The 17,691-nt window shown below is 32.5% G+C and overlaps 2 long non-coding RNA genes across 2 annotated transcripts; both read left to right on the top strand.

The window, feature by feature from the left end:
- Nucleotides 1-2,968: 2,968 nt before the first annotated feature.
- Nucleotides 2,969-5,111, top strand: LOC139527856 (uncharacterized). Its single transcript, XR_011665467.1, has 3 exons — nucleotides 2,969-3,119; nucleotides 3,780-3,909; nucleotides 4,909-5,111. It is a non-coding gene; the product is annotated as an uncharacterized lncRNA (long non-coding RNA).
- A 5,827-nt stretch (nucleotides 5,112-10,938) lies between these two features.
- LOC139526123 (uncharacterized) lies at nucleotides 10,939-16,354 on the top strand. The gene is made up of 3 exons (XR_011665139.1): nucleotides 10,939-11,218; nucleotides 15,798-15,866; nucleotides 16,210-16,354. It is a non-coding gene; the product is annotated as an uncharacterized lncRNA (long non-coding RNA).
- Nucleotides 16,355-17,691: the final 1,337 nt, after the last annotated feature.

The following is a 17,691-nucleotide window of genomic DNA, read 5'->3' as shown; positions in this document are numbered from 1 at the left end:
GGTCACACAAAAGCAAAGGAAAAGTAGCAACGTCACCCCAAAAATAAAATGGGACAAAATGGACATGGACCTATATAAAGCTATGGTCGACACATCATCAAAGTTGATATTGGATAAATTAGACAATAAACAGATAGGACTGGAAGAATCTATTCAGACAACATGTGAGATAATGGCCAACTCAGCCATTAAATCCTCCAACATCAAACCCTCGTATAATGCAAAACCGAAACTTAAAGTATGGACACCTGCAATACAGGTTGCTCTTAAGGAGATGCGAAATAGCTACAATGCATGGGTAAAATCAGGAAAACATGAAGATCTAGACAATGTCCTTTTCTTGGAGAAACGACGAACAAAACAACTTTTTCGAAAATCAGTCCGTGTCGAAATTGCAAAAAGAAGAGAGGACGAAAAAGAGCTGATCATGGAAACTAGAACCAGAAATATGAAACTATTCCATAGGCTAGTTAGAAATACACGTAAAAAAGGCGGAGAAATTATAATGGACTTGAATGTAAATGGACACTGCTATACGGGAGATGAAAACATACTAGCAGGTTTCAAGGAACATTTCCGCACACTAGCAACATACGATGAAAACATCAACATTGACAACGACTATCATCAAAATGTGGAACATGAAATTCATATAATAAATCAATTGGTTAAAGGCAAGAACATTCCTGATGCATCAATGGAAGAAATTTCAAACGCAATCAAAAATATCAACAAGGGTAAATCTGCTGACTACTATGGCATCACAATTGAACATATAGTTAATGCGGGAGAAATCATGGTCATCTTGCTCCAAAGCATCATAAATGAAATTTTCCAACAAGGATATGTGCCAGATCTCCTAAAAATCGGACTTCTCACACCAATTTTCAAAAACAAAGGAAGTAAGAATGATGCAGGAAATTACAGAGGAATAACAGTACTGCCTGTAGTGAGCAAAATAATAGACACAGTGCTTAAAAATAGAACACAACCATCAGTAAAAGCTGTGCAACATAAATATCAACGTGGATTCACAAGTGGTTCAGGACCAATGAACTCAGCACTACCAGTGGAAGAAGTGTATCGTGAAGTTCATGACGGTGAAACAGAAGCACAAATAATACTACTGGATGCAAAATCAGCGTTTGACAAAGTGATACATACCCATATGATGAGAAGAGTGTACCAAGCAGGTATCGAAGACAAACATTGGTCACTAATAAGTAGTCTGCACCAAAACGCTGCCAGTACCATCAAATGGGGAGGAAATATCTCTGAGTGCTTCCCAGTCTCATTGGGTGTTCGTCAAGGTGGAATACTCAGCACGGACCTATACAAGCTCTACGTAAATCCACTACTAGACAGATTGGAAAATTCAAATCTTGGTATAAGGATTGGTAATATAACATGCAATGCCAGCGCCTGTGCTGATGATATAGCTTTAATGAGTACAAAAGAAGACGACACACAAGTGCTGATAAATATGGCGCACGATTTTGCGTACATGGAAGGCTATGAGCTACAGCCCCAAAAAAGTGTGGCGTTAAACCTCTTGTCAAAAACTCATAAAAAGAACAATACCAACGAGTGCATATTCAACATTGGAAATAACGTTATGCCAAATGTCAAGCAGGCACTACATCTTGGAATAATTCGAACAACATCAATGAAGGAAAACGTTACTTTAAATGTAGAGGAAAATATCAAGAAAGCTAGAAGAAGTGCATACGGCTTATTTGGCGGTGGTTTCCATGGACATAATGGACTAGACCCAGAAACACTGGTACACCTGTTTAAAACATACATTAGCCCTGTGTTACTCTACGGAATGGAACTATTACTACCCAAAACAGCTATGCTACTTCAACTAGAAAAATTCCAGAAAAGATTACTGAAACAGCTGCTTTCACTTCCTACATCAACTCCAGACCCGGCGGTGTACATACTATCAGGAATACTACCCGTCGAAGCGCAAATTGACAAAAGAGCACTGGGATTATTTAACAACATCTGTAACCAAGATGAAAGCAGCACGGAAAAACAACTGGCGCGGAGACAAATCAGTGTTAAATCGCTGGACAGTAATAGCTGGTTTATACAACTCAAAAAGATCCTTTCAAAATATAACATGGATGAAATCAACACCTACCTTGATATACCTATGAAGAAAGAAAAATGGACCACATTGATAAACCGAACTACCCAAAAACATTGGAGCGAGTCAATAACAAGAATGGTTCCTTACTACAAAGGCCTACAACACTTAAATTACACGGAATTTCACCAAGGGAAGCTACATCCTCTACTAAAAATCAAATGTCAATCAGCTAGAGACATAGGAAGAATTCCTCCAAAGCTAAAAATGCTAACCGGCACATACATTTTGCAGTCACACAGAATCAAAATGTATGAAAATGAAACAGACCCGATCTGTCTTATATGTCACCAAGGAGACGAAACGCTGGAACATTTTATCCTGGAATGTGAAGGGTTAGCCGATACTAGGAATTCAATTATGGATGAAATTAGTGCCATTCTGAAGGATTCAAGAAATGTAGACTTTCATAAGCAATCATCAAAAGTAAAGATGCAAATTCTACTGGACATTACAATGCTGCGGGAAAATCTAAAACTAGATGCACAACTAATGGCCGAAATTGAATATTGTAGCCGCCGACTTCTCTTTTTGTTACACACCACCAGATATCGTTTTCTGTCAAAAGGATGGAAAAAGGACAAGAAAAATGTAAAGGTGTAATAACCAAGAATCAGTGCTGTGAACAATGTGTAAATAAACTGTGTATATATTAAACCAAATTCGATGGTATTGGACTGCACTACACGTATATATAAAGCACGCAGGTGGAGGATATTGCTGCACATGTTAGACATACTGGTGCCTATGAAGACACTGGTGTGGTTCTCCTATATAGGAGGTTAAAGATACAGAGGCTAAGGCTAAGGACGCCTTCGGACCCGCCAAAGACAAACAACATTTAAAACAATGGATCCCATCTATCAAGTATATATATCTATTGACGATGCAACAGATACAGAACTTCAAATAAGAATATTGACGGAACCAAAGGCCATCTTAACAGTTATTACAGCAGCGAAAGGTAAAGCAGATCCAGATTTCGTAAAAAGGGGGAGGGACACAAACCATATATTTAACAGACCAATAAAAGGAATATGTGCGTTAAACTGTTAAGTTAACCTATACTATTTCAAGTTCACTATTGTGGTATGAATCATATAATATACACACATAATCAGTCGGAGGGACCAAGCAGAAAAGAAGAATTCATGAGCTAGTTCGGAAAATTTATTTAAAATGAGATTGAATAGTCTAAACTGTCACTGTACATAATGTCATACAATCATAGTTTCAAGTATTTTAACTTTGCAAGGAATAAGATCCCAATGGCCCATAGTGCAATATCCTTTACACAAACACTGAAATTATAGTTTCACTTCATTTGTCAAAGAGAAACAAAAAATACCAAACATCCAAAAGGACATTCAAACTCATTACTTGAAAATAAACAGACCACAACATGGCGAAAAAGTTGAAAATAAACTGACGACGTACGCCATGACTAAAAAGTTGAAAATAAACTGACGACGTACGCCATGACTAAAAAGTTGAAAATAAACTGACATTCAAACTCAAATGTCAAAAATAAACTGACATTCAAACTCCAATGTCAAAAATAAACTGTCAAGTTGTTCTTTTTCATATAAACCTATAATAATTATTTGTATGTATGCATTTATAGGACTGTGACACTGTACATGTAGTGGAAATGAAAAGAGCTAGAATAAATCCATATCATAGATCAAATTGAAGAACAGATCAGAAAGAAAGCAACGAAGAAAGAAAAGGATGACTTAATTTCAAGAGCAGATGTAAGTAAAAATATATTATTAAGTTGCCAATAGAACTATAATATGATTGAAAAATTAAGAAATAATTCATGGAAGCCATAGATTATTGGAAATTTACACATGGCCTGGGCCGTGATATTCGAATTTTATCCTGAGCGTTTGGAAATTTACACATGGCCTGGGCCGTGATATTCGAATTTTATCCTGAGCGTTAGCAATAATGCAATAACATAGAAAATCAAACAAAACCTACCTTGATAATCAATTTTAATACAATAGTAAACAACATTTCAATGGTTCACGTAACAGAAAACTTTCAACTGTAGCGTTTTCATTTGTATGACGTCATGTTTTGAAATGACTTAAATGCGCCAAAAACATTAATAGACTTTCGCGGAATTTTATTTTATTTTTATTTTGTTGGTTTCTCCGAGTTCTTGTGCATTGCTTCTTTTTATTATGCATCCGAATAAGAATAAAAGTGATTTTGTCTTTTTTTAAAACAATAAAATCGGCAAAGGGTTTTCAAATAGGTTTCAATACATGTAGATTTACGTGGGAAGTATATTGTAACAGCCATTTTTATGTACACCACGGAGTCTGCGCTAAGTATAGATATATCGAGAATTTTATCACAGTGTTGTTTACAAAGCGAAAGAAGCACGTCATATTAGAATGGAGGTTAAATCATCCTCTAATATGTATCCTGTTGAATAGGTAAAAAATGGGCAATTTAAAAAAATAAATATTCACAAAATAATAGGATAAAATAGGAAAAACAGGCTGTAGTTCTCAGAAATCAAGGATTTTGTTTTATAATATAAAAAAACCTTGCATGCATGTTTGCTCTATATATTGAAAAAAAAAAGTTTTGTCTTTTTAACTACAATTTGTATTTTTCTTTTGTAAGAATCTTTTTCAAGAAGCTTGTTTAATGTATTTTAATAAACATGATCTAAGAATACGTGACTGTTGCATACAAATGTACATGTACATGAATGTTTCATTTATTCATTTCAGGATACAAAAGTTCACCTGACAACCAAAAGGAACTGCACACCAAGAGCCTTTATTATTCAAAAGAAGATTGTTCCGCAATGAAAATTTCTGTATGATAGGAGATGGACTGACAATTTCTGTTTTGTTGAGGATAAAAATCTTCAAATTTTATAATTTTATATTTTGTTTGCATTTAGTGAGACTTAAAAATAAATTATTGAAATAATTTGAATAGATTGTATGTTATGTTTAAGACTAGATCAGAAAAAACAAAAGAACCAGACTCCAAGTTGTATAAAAATGTGGAAGGTCCATAAAACGTAAAAAAAATCAAACACTTAACTACATAAACATTCAAAAGGTACGGACAAAATAAATCATATTCCTGACTTGGTACAGTCTATTCCTTAAAAAATAATGGAGGGTTAAACTTGGTCTTATTGTTTACAGACTTTTCAAAACTTGGTCTTTTTGTTTACAGACTTTTCTTAACTTGGTCCTATTGTTTACAAACTTTTCTTTGGACTCTAGGAAGAATAAAATGTGTAAACCTATTATTGTTAATATTATTATTATCATTACTGATTAGAAGTTTTCCAGTTTTAATATACTATATAGACAAGTCAAATAATTTTATTATGGTAAAAATCATTGCAAGAACATTAAGCAGAAATGTACACGTGCATTGTATATTCTACAAAACCGTGTGGACTATTCAACCTGTAGTGCTGTACCACAAGTAGTTTCTGTGAAATCATAGTACTAGTAGGCTAACCGTTGGAAGGTCTAAACACCATATATTTCTAAACATATAACATCTAAACACTTGTTGAAATCTAAACACTTGTTAAAATCTAAACATGTTTAGATGCTAAACGCGTTTCAAAACGTACACAGAAAAAGTGTTTAGATAAGTGTTTAGGATCTAAACACTGTTTTTACAGTGTATGTGAAGTTATGGTACATGTACATAAATAAATATAGAATTGATATATATACATGTATACCATTTTTTTTAAAAAGCAATCATCAAATAAGTTATTATTCAAATAACTTTCCTTATACAAGCTTTTATCTGTTTATGGTATTTGATATCATATTAAGGGCAAGTATCTGGTAATAAGGGTCAGAGTGCTTAAGAAGATATTTCAACATAGTAGTATAGGCCCTTGTCTATCCTTCTTGTGCTTATGTTGATCTCTAGATCTATTTTACGATTGCTGTTGTAGTAAGTGTGGGGTTTGGTGGACGAGTATTCCATTAGCAAATTATCGATTTGATTCTGTTATTACACACCTTTAAAGCAAATTACTTCCCTTTGTCAAACTAGACTGGTCCCATACCAGACCAAATTGGATTTTGCCCACGAAAAGCATGAGAAGTTGAGGGTGATATATCGGCATTTAACATTTTTCTTGAAAAAAATTATAACCGTAAAGTAAATGTAATTAAAATATTTGAAAAAAAGATAAAAAGACAAATTTGCTCTTTCTGCTAGCTCTCCATTGTCAATGAAAAAGATATGTCCCTCGTTAGGGAGAAAACAAAGAAAATTATCTCTAATAACAGATTCCATTACGGGAATTGGCAAACCGATTATGTTCGTACTAGTTCGTCGATAGTACCACTTGCATTTTAACACTTAGGTTTGCAGTTCGAATCCCGCACATGTGCAGTTATGTTAGACTCCAATGGTAATTGACAGGGACTGTCAGTTTTCCTTTAAAGCTTATCGGTTGTCTACGTATACTCCAGCTCGTTTCACTAATATAACTTGACGTTATGAAACGTATAGCCAAGATTGCTGGAAGTAGCTAAACACCAAGTCATACATCAAAAGTTTTTCTGCTTTTCTTTATATTTACAGAAAAGATGGATTGAGTACAAACTTTTTTTTCTATCCTTTGAAATTGAACCTTACTATTTGTATTTGTTTTTATTAATTTACTTCGTAGGGAAAACACTTCCGCCAATCCTTGACATGAACGTTTGTGAGATACTTTTTATTCTGTTGAACCACCGTATTGCAGAGATAATCACAAACATTTTCGGTGTTTATATATGTGTCGCAAGATGCTAGTTGAATTAGTGTCAGTTATGTTTTTGTATGGTGCCATCTTATACTAAATCGTAAATATAAATGCGTTAAAATATCAAATTCTATTTTTTTCCATTTTATAAATCGCAATTTTTGAGATTCTACTATGGGAATGAATTAATCAAAATTGAAGTTCTGATATGTTCACCTATTTATTTATCAAATTTTTGAATTGTCGGTCATGTGTTTACTTTCAAATTTATCTATTTTATCTCGGAAGTCATTTAAAGTCAACAAGTTGACGACATGGAATTAGTAAAACTATCATCTATTTATATTAAAAATTTTAATAAATATTTATCGGAAGAAGGCATTATCCAAACTGATAACCTCTATCAATGATTATTTGACACCATAAACTTCCGTTTATACTGTTTCCACTATATGACGGAATGTGTAGTATTACCCACCTTGATTTAGTAAAAGATCGCAAAATACTAAACAAAAGATTTTGTTTCTGTCTCCAACAAAACCAATAAAATAATTTCTTTTAAATTGGCAAAAAGAAATTTAAAAGCTTTTCTGCAGATAAGTATAAATCGTCTGGACTAATTTTAAAAATAACATTTAATTGACATGCATGTCTCATAAGAACCCGTTCTTTTGATACGCAGTCGAGAGACATTCCTAAAAGAAATTTATTTCGCTGTTGAGGACGTTTGCTTGTCATGTTTTGGATTTTTTGTCAGATTTTCGAAATCCTCTGGTTTTATCCATTCGAATGCCTTAAAACAATTTGCCCATGGACCCCGATTTTTCTTTTATAATTTTTTGACATGTATTATTATAATCCATTTGTAAAAGTCTTATAAAATCTTATTTATTTTTTAAAAGTTTTTGAGAAATTTATCTAGTAGTCAAAGATAAAGCTATGAAAAACCAAGAAGGAGCATTTGTCCGCCAAAATTTCAATGACTAATATCTCGAAAACACGCAAATTTACCTCAATTAGTCCCATATCAATATATACTAGTTTTATGGAAAGTTATTTATTTTGAAACTGAGCAGTAATATAGGCGTTAGTTGATTGTGTGCAATTTTTAGTAGCGCTTCATACGAGTTGTACTTTGTTCAACGTTTTGACACACTAAAAGAATGAAAAAAGAGGCATTCAATTCTTAAATTAAACACATAAATATGCAAACTTTATTGTGGATGCTATAAACACATAGAGTTTTAGATCCAATATACCAAGTGCGATGTGTTTATTACATCATAGCGACATCACAAGTTCTGTACTTAAATGTCCAAATTATATCAACCTGTTCATGCAAGTTGAAATTTAAAAATGTACTGTATATAAAATTCATCACGGAGTTTCAAATTTCGAACTTTAACCTGGTTATTTCATATAATTTCATATGTGAACATGGTATTTTCATTTATTTCTCTTAAATAATAATTAAGTACTTTTTGTAATTCTGTTCACGGTCAATATCTTTTAAAGACGTTAGGGTGGACAATGTTTGTTCGACTTATTGATATTAAGCTAATCACACCATGAATGATAAACTTGGTGATTTTATCAGCTCTGTTTGGAATATTAGCACATTGTTATCTCATTAAGAAGCCTATTACGTTACTAAGTATTTGAATACAAACATATTTCCACTTTTAAAACAAACACCTCACCTATCCCGACTCTTTTATCTATTATTTAAATAACTTTTCAGTTTTGATGGATGAGAGATTAATAAGTACAAATGAAAAAGCCCAGACAGAAAGTAATACATTAATCTTGCAATGATAAAAACAGAAAATAGGAGAATTTGATATTTTGTTAAAGAAACTTAAGCAATTTTAATGTAATGTAGTTATAAAATAATTAATACTAGTTTTAGTTCCTGTTCCAGATTAACCTTTTAATACATGTTGTAATTCCCTTTCTCGTTCCTCAGTTTTACATTAACATGTTCTAAGACTACGCTAGGAATTTGTTAGTGCATTTCTATTATGCAGTGTTATTATGCACGCAACAGAAAAATGTGTTCCAACTTTTATATTGGCGGTTATATCTGTTATTTATAAAGCGAAATTGACCAAGGAACTACATGTACTTTGTGTAAGGATCAAAATAATAGTGTATTGACGGATGGATTTCAATTCGGTTTTAGGGTGGTTATAAGTTTATTTATTCCCAGATTGTACTACATTAACAACTTAAATTCAAGTTGTCGTTGAAGTCAGTTTTGGCAGAGTGTTTTTAAAAGATTTTTTATTCATATTTGTTTTTTTGGAACTTTTAAAATACCGAAATCATTTGATTCGACGTGGTTTTTTTTTCTTGTTTTTATTACATCTTAAACTGTATCATTCTTTTGTTTTCCCATTGCTTGGAACAAGGGAACATTTCAGTCCCTTCAAAAGAAACACAAAACAGAGTTGATTAGTTGTGTGTGTCTGTTTTCTTTCTTCAAGTTGCCGTTGAAGTCAGTTTTGGCAGTGTTTTTAAAAGATTTTTTATTCATATTTGGTTTTTTTGGAACTTTTAAACTACCGAAATCATTTGATTCGACGTGGTTTTTTTTCTTGTTTTTATTACATCTTAAACTGTATCTTGTGTTTTCCCATTGCTTGGAACAAGAGAACATTTCAGTCCCTTCAAAAGAAACACACAACAGAGTTGATTAGTAGTGTGTGTCTGTTTTCTTTCTTTTTTAATCGTTTCCATTATTATAGAGTACATGATAACAGCACATGTTAAAATCTATCATTAAAGTCTAACCTCTAAAACATTACCATTATATGACTGTGTTTGTTTGTTGGGTTGTATTATGTTATATTATTATTTCCCTTTTGTACTGACAATCTACGTTATAAGCTATACTAAATATGCAGCTGTCAAACCTTATCTTTTTTTTCAGTTTTTAGGGCCTTGCAACAAAGTTATACCCTTGTCCGTCATTTCGTCATTCTGTTATTCCGTCATCTCGTCATCTTGTCAATCCGACATACAGTCATTTTGCATTTAACCATTTTACGCATATATTTTTTTTTATCTAAACTCCTTCAGGTTTTTTGTATGTGAATTAACCATGACGAGTTACAGATCATTAAGTTGAAGTTTCGTTCCGCTCTGTTAATTTTTTTACGAAATTACGGACTTCGGATTTGATAAATTGTTGGAAATCACAGTTATACGGACTTTTCTTTCTAAATGCCGACAGATATTGGGCTGTTTTTGGTATGTGAGAAAATAATACGTTACAGATCAAGTTTAAGTTTCGTTCTGCTAAGAATATTTTAGCCGAAATTACGGGCTTTGGACTTCTTTCAGATATTGGGCCGATTTTTGGTATATGCGTCTACCATGATGAGTTACAGATCAAGTTTACGTTTCGTGTCGCTATGCCGATTTTCATGACGTTTCAACACATTTTGTTATATCTACAGTACATGTACATCCACTTCCTGTTTGCTGATAGTTTGAAATTTAATTACTCATTGATCAAGGGTTTTTTCCTCAAACTAGCATTGGCCTTGAGAGCAGGGCTGCGTTCAATATCGTAGCAGCTACGTAGTGCTACGTAGATTTTGACTATTGAACGTGTAGCTATAGACTAGTTGTTACATAGCTATTGATAGCAGCTACGTAGCGGCTACGTACAATGTAGCTGCTACGATATTGAACTCAACCCTGGAAACTACAAATGTATCCATGCATGTTTGACCTATGATGGCTAATCTTTATAAATTATGACTTGGATGGAGAGTTGTCTCATTGGCACTCATACCACATCTTCCTATAAGTGTTTGTGTCTACGTGTGTTGTTGATATTGCAGTTTTTAAACTTTTGAAGACTGGTTTCGACCCGACACATCTAGCTTTCTTTTTGTTAGGTTTTATGTTGTTTTTTTGTTTTTTTCTTGCGTTTTGTTCTTACTTTCCGAAGCATGTACCAGTTGAGATCGAAGTCGGAAAACAACGATTAAAGCTTTTGCATTAATTAGGTGTTCATAACTCTGTCTTGTTTAAATCTGTAAATATTAACCTTGTAAACATATGCCACAAGATCCAGAGTGATTCAGAAATTTTGATTCCTATTATTTGAAGAATCTTATCAATTTTCTTTATCAGATATTAAGGTGTGAGATACGGGATGTCATGAATTATTCCTACAGGAGTAACCGCCTCTTTTAATCTCTAGTATTTAAATGTTCACAGTATATTTCCTTTTAAAACAGACCAGTTCTATACTTTGAAGTGAACGGAATATTGTTTTCCATTAGCTAGTACGTATTGCTTCACAGTTTTTATATACCGTTTACCATGAATATATTTTTTTTTAAATCAGAAATAATTCGGATATTGAAAAGTTTTGATTTATTTCATTTAATATAAAAAAAAAAAATCACACATTCGTTTGTAACCTTTTATTTCGAAGGAGGAGAAAGACAACTGCATGCCTCCGGTGCGGGATTTTCTTGCTGCACTGAAGACCCATTTGTGGCCTTCGGTTCTTATTTGCTCTTTGGTCGGGTTGTTGTTTCTTTGACACATTCCCCATTTCCATTCTCAATTTTAACTATAATTTTTCCGAATATTTGAAAAACAAAATTTCAAAATCTATTTTCCCAATAGTTATATTATATAGCAACTTAGTATAAATTATAAATGTACATAAAGGGAATTGTGTTTTTTGCTATTTCTATATACTGATTCTGTACGTTAATAAGTATTCCAGTAATATTTTATTTTTGCGGTAAATCAGTAATTCAAAGGTAGTCTTTGAAGAAACATTTGAAGGAAAAAATATGTTGAATATTTTCAATGTCGATATAAACCTACTATTCATTACTACAAATGTATGTTAAGTTTTCCAAGGTATTCTTCTCGACTTGCATCTTCAATTACTGCAAGTCCTTAAATGAGATATTGAAATTTGATATTACTATCCAGAAACTTGACAATGCAATCATTTGCATCGTGTTCATAATAATATATCAATCCCGGACTAATATAACTTCGTAATATGTACAAACAGAACATAATAATACGGATATATAAAATAAGATGTGGTAGGATTACAAATAAGATAACTCTCCACCAGAGAACACATGAAATAGAAGTTAACAAATATAGGTGTCATTGTATGGCCTTCAACAATGAGTAAAACCAACATTTCATCAAGTGGTCAGCTTGCTTGATTGGATTTCCTTGACTATGAATAAAAAAGAACAAAGACATATAGACATGACTTAAAGTATATCGGTAACATCTTAGCTACTACATATGTTTGTACTTCAGAACATGGCATGTACATTGTACAGGTAACATATTCATTCTGATTGTTTTAAGGGCATACGATACAATTACAGGGAAGGTAATGACGTTGCTAACGTAAAATGTTATTTTCGCGACGTCAAACGGTGACTTATCGGGAAAAGATGCAGTTTTCGACTGATTTTTATCATTCAAACTGATTTTAATTGAAAACGAGTTCATGGACCCCTCTTTTTTAAAAAGACATTTTGTTTCATTTTGCAGGGAGATTATGTGGACCAAAGGAGTAGGTCCAGTAAGGCCCCTTTTTGGCCACAAAATATAGCAGTTTTACAAAATTGTTAAAATGTAAACTTTTAGTCATTTATTGGATAGTAGAAAGGTTCTGCTACATAAATATGGGCTCTTTTTGCCAATACAATGCACATATATTGAGAACTAGCACCATTAATTCATGCTAAATTACTGAAATCTTCACAATTCCAGCATTTCAGTTAAATTTTAGACGGTTTCCGTGTAAAACGAAAGTGGCCGCATTCGTGCTCATCCAAAATATTGAAATGGAAGTTGTATTTAATGATAATACATAACATATATAAAGATTGAGGATGAACACGGATGCGGCCACTTTCGTTTTTGACAAAAACCATCTGAAAAGTGACATTTTTTCGCATATTTGGTAGATTTCTCATATTTGACCCAGAATCGGATCGTTTTTAATGACTAAATAAGTTAAAATCTTTCACATAAACTAATTGCATCATATGAAATAGACACTTAAGTGTTTAAAAAGTGGTCAAAATCTTTCGTCAAATGAAACTGAAATTTGAGGCCAAAATCGGTCCTTACCGGACCTACTCCTTTTATAAAACTGTAAATAGTGCAATTTTTTAAATTTTAATAAATATACGGCAAAAAATTACGTTTTTTTTTTCAATTCATGACAATTTGATAAATATGACTTATTTTTTTAGTAAAAAAGACATAAATTTTTAGGATACTTATAAAATACAGAAATTACAAATTATTCAACAAAAAACAATTTGTGTTTATCTTTTAAAACAAAAAAGTTATGGATTTCTTTCGAAAGGGAAAATACGGCCAGAAATCCGAATTTTTAGCAAATATACAGAATTTCGACCTCATTTAACTCAAAAAGTAGCGCATGAAGGTATATTTTTATTACAAATTTGATTTAACCAGGCAAAAATTAGCCTATATAGAAAGTTTCATCAAACTGTAAATACGGGATCAAAACTGTATCGTATGCCCTTAACGTTGCGAAACTTTCTGATTAGCTTATTTTTGTTTGCTGAATGCAAATTTTACACTGAATTTTAAGTGATATAAATGCTTTCTTGCTACTAGTATATAATGTGCCACGTAACTCGCACTGATATCACCTATAACTTATCAAATGTTCTTAAAGCTTATAATAAGAGAAAATGAGTTAAGCCCGTATACGTCAACGAGTCAGTATACCAACGACAAAAATAACAGAAAATAAAATACAAATGGAGGCTATACATTGTATACCATACTGGTATTATGAAATTGAGAGTATACATCTGTATCCACTTGAAGAACTGTAAGAATATCTATTCCTGGTGAAATAAATGGTATACAAGGTCAAATTCAGCAGGCAGCCAGAGAAAGTGCATCCCAGTTTCCCATGAATTGAATTTCCATAAAGTTTTTTTAGCTGAGAGGATGATAGAGCAGATTGGTACCCCTTGGAAATCATTGTCAACCTTGGCTCCGCAGTGGATGACAATGTTTTGTCGGAGTACCAATCTGATCTACCACCCTCTTAACTGTGTGTTATTTGTCTAAATAATGACGACAACGAAAAGGGTATGCATGTCATACAATTATAAACAAGAACAAAAATACAATATCATATTAAATAATAAGGTTGTACTAGAGTAAATGGTGAGAAAAAATAATTAAGAATTTTAATTGAATGTTATAAAATAAAATCTTTGTGAATTCTGCTACAAGATTGTAAAGACTTATTTCATTTAGCTTTTCAAAATGTAAGGTCTCCATCACCAGTCAATAGAAGCTCCGTTGATATAACATATTTTTCTAATTTTAAAGAAACATTTCTCTCGCTTCATCGGGTAAAGAGCACTCGAGAAAATAGTGATTCATGTCTTAAACAGGATGTAAACAGCTGTATTCCGGATGATGTTAATATTAAGACAGAGTATATATGCACTTACAGCCAATTGGACTAGGTGTGTAGGTAAAAGTAATATTTTTGGTTAGCTTGCTTGCTAGCTGAACCGTGAAGTCATTATAAGGTAAGGTATACTACCCTCCTTTCAAGGTAGCCTTGTCCTACAAACAGATTGATTGGTTATCTGTTAGGCTACTAGTATACTCTACTAGCTAGGATGATTGTTTTCCTCATCTAATATGTGCTAGATGTGTATGAATAACATTGTATACTTATTAACTGGGTATTAGTTGAATAGTAAGTTAATTGTCCCCTAGGTGCAACTATTGCCCTGAGGCGTAGCCGAGAGCAATAGTTGTATCCGTGGGGACAATAAACTTACTATTCCACGAATATCAAGTCAGCTAGTGTTATATTATACGAAAAGAGACAACAGACAATAAATGTCCGGGCTAAATCAAATATCGTAATATATTCAAAGTAGAAACACAACCATACTGTTTCACGTTGACTTTGTGTATATTCTGATTTTTTTTGGCTACGACCAGTACTAACGTGAACTCCTAGATTCAAAAGGTTAAAACGCGTACATTATGTGTAACTCTCGCGGCATTCTAAACATTATCCAATCCCGTAGTTGCATTTGAAATCCGCGAAACATAATGACGCATGCGATGGACGTCCTTAAAGCTTCAAATACAATACAGTTATCTCTTAATTGTTACGTCAACTTTTCGTGAATTCCTTTTGTCATGTTGCAAAACAGGCGACCATACCTGATGATGTCACATATAAAGAACATACCTTTTTTGCAGATGACCGAACACGTTTGTCTTCATATCGTATTATTATTATATATATACGATATTTTTAAATTATCGTTGAATCATCTCAAGAAAAGCAGTCGAGTTGAGACCAATGCTAATCTGTTTATCGCTATTTTACCTGTGACGACGTTAATTTCATGTCAATTTCATTAGCAACGCCACGTGCCTTCTTAGTTTCTAGAGATAATTTTCCATCTCAAGCGAGTAGCATGATATGAAAAATTATCACAAAAAAGATCAAAGGAACAAAGCACAAAATAGCGATAATTCCCACTCTCGACTTATAATGCCGAGTGGATAAATATCGTATTAAACGTTATGCAGTTGTAGAATCTATATGCAGACAACATAAAACTTTTAAATGTGTCATTTAATAAATAAAATAGTGACTTCGTTCGCATTTTGACTGATTTTATAGAAAACGATCGAAGAGCTGGAACTAGATCTATGCTTAGTCTTTACGGAAGATCATACTTAGTATATCAAAAGAGATAAATCTATAAGAGTACCCTTCTCAAGGCGAATTAACATTTTTTGTTCCAGTGACTCGTAAGCATTTTTTTTCATTTCTTATTTCAGATTTAGATATTAGTCACAGGGATTTTCAACAAAATCATGGCATTATCAACAGGTGTTATGCTATCACTAGTAAGAAGTCTTATATTTTTTTTTATATTTGAAAAGTAACCACTATTTTTCTTTGTCTTTTTTTTTTAAAATGTGACTGTATATAAGTATCATAAATGCAATATCAAATAATTTTTTTTATTTTTAAAATAATACAAAGACGTCTTGGTATTATTATTTATCTAATGTATAATTGTCTAATTTTAACATAAAATACCTTCAGTTATATCCCTTTATTTTTTTAAATTTCGAGGAATAATTGTTTTCTTTGAAATAAATAATTGACTATCCCATAGTTTTAAAGTTACGGACCTCCAAAACTATTTACATTTCATGAATTGAGATGGATATCTTTTTATTTTAGTTTTATTATTGCACAATAGCGATATTAATAACGAAAACACATGCTGCAACAACACAAGCACCAACAGGAAGCACACAAACAACAATAGGAAAAACAAAAGCACCAACAGGAATAACACCTGCAGTAACCAAACCTCCCCCTTTGGAATTCAGTAAGTTTATGTACATTACACATTCAGACCCTTCTTCACAAATATAAATTGTGGAAGACATTAAACTAAACCCTCGTTATAGGCTTGATAATTTATAATAAGATTACACATAATATTTATTTATCAGTTAAGAATTTGCTTGAATTAACATGATTAATGCACTAGCTCTGACTTATAAAAACACTCTTAGAACGGTACTTTATGTCTTTTGCTATATTGTGAGTTATAATTTACAATTTATGCTTACTGTTAACATGGTTCTTGAATTGTTACATTATATCAAAAGTTAGGCTGAGATGAGCGTATATAAGAAGATATAACCCCGATATTTTGTGCTGATGTCTGCTGTAAAACTTTCTGAAAAGGCCCGTTGTTTGTTATACGTACACATGAGGGGTTATACATGATCATTGTTAAAGTCTTTAATAATGAATAGTTTTGAAAATCATAACACGTCCCGTTTGTTATCCAGAAGGGCCTTCTGATTTTTATACTTAAGTTTAATTCAGGTATTAGTCGCTTTAAATAAATGTTTCAATTTTCATTGCAGGCTGAGTTTTCCGCACACACTCCGTTTATTCGATTATACATTTTTCTTGGTTGCAGTCCATTAATTTCTGTTGGATAGGCTTACACGCAAACCACCTAATCTTTTTTATACATTCCATCCACTCCAACACCCCCACCCCAGCCAAAAAAAATCAACTTAAAATGAATGAAATTATTACGAGATGTTTTTTTCTGTTTTTGGTATGAATAATGACTACCTTGAACATTTAAGTAGAAAACCTTGGTCAGTATGTTTTACAATATTCATATCATTTTATAAGGATTTTTACATTATCAAGTTCTTGTCCTCAAGAAAAGAAGCCGATAGAGAGTAACTGTAAACAGTTCATATTATCAAAAATACATTTTCTAATGGAAAGCCCTTCACACGCTTTGGTCCATATCAATTACGAATTACGAATATACTGCACGTCGGCTGATCGGCACAGTCGTAATTTGTTTTGGCTGTTTCGATTTTTTTTATGTCACAGTTTAATATAAACCTAGAAATATACCTGTACAAATGTTTAATAGTTCAAAAAATAAGCAATGTTGGATGTGGACTTATTGATATTTTATATATAATTAGTTTTAGATGTATGATTATTTTATTAGTACATGTAGTTATTGGCTTTGAACTAGTTGTCAGTAACTGCGAGTAATCTCAGATCTGTACCAGTGTCTTTTTGTAGTTTCAAATGTAGGGATGAGAGAATGGATATATACCCTGCCACGTCCTGTTTGTGCTTTTGTTGGAGGTTTTTTATTTATATCGACTTGAT

Source organism: Mytilus edulis, chromosome 6 (assembly GCF_963676685.1).
Source record: "Mytilus edulis chromosome 6, xbMytEdul2.2, whole genome shotgun sequence".
Taxonomy (NCBI): Eukaryota; Metazoa; Mollusca; class Bivalvia; order Mytilida; family Mytilidae; genus Mytilus; species Mytilus edulis.
This window is presented reverse-complemented; position numbering and strand designations above follow the sequence as displayed.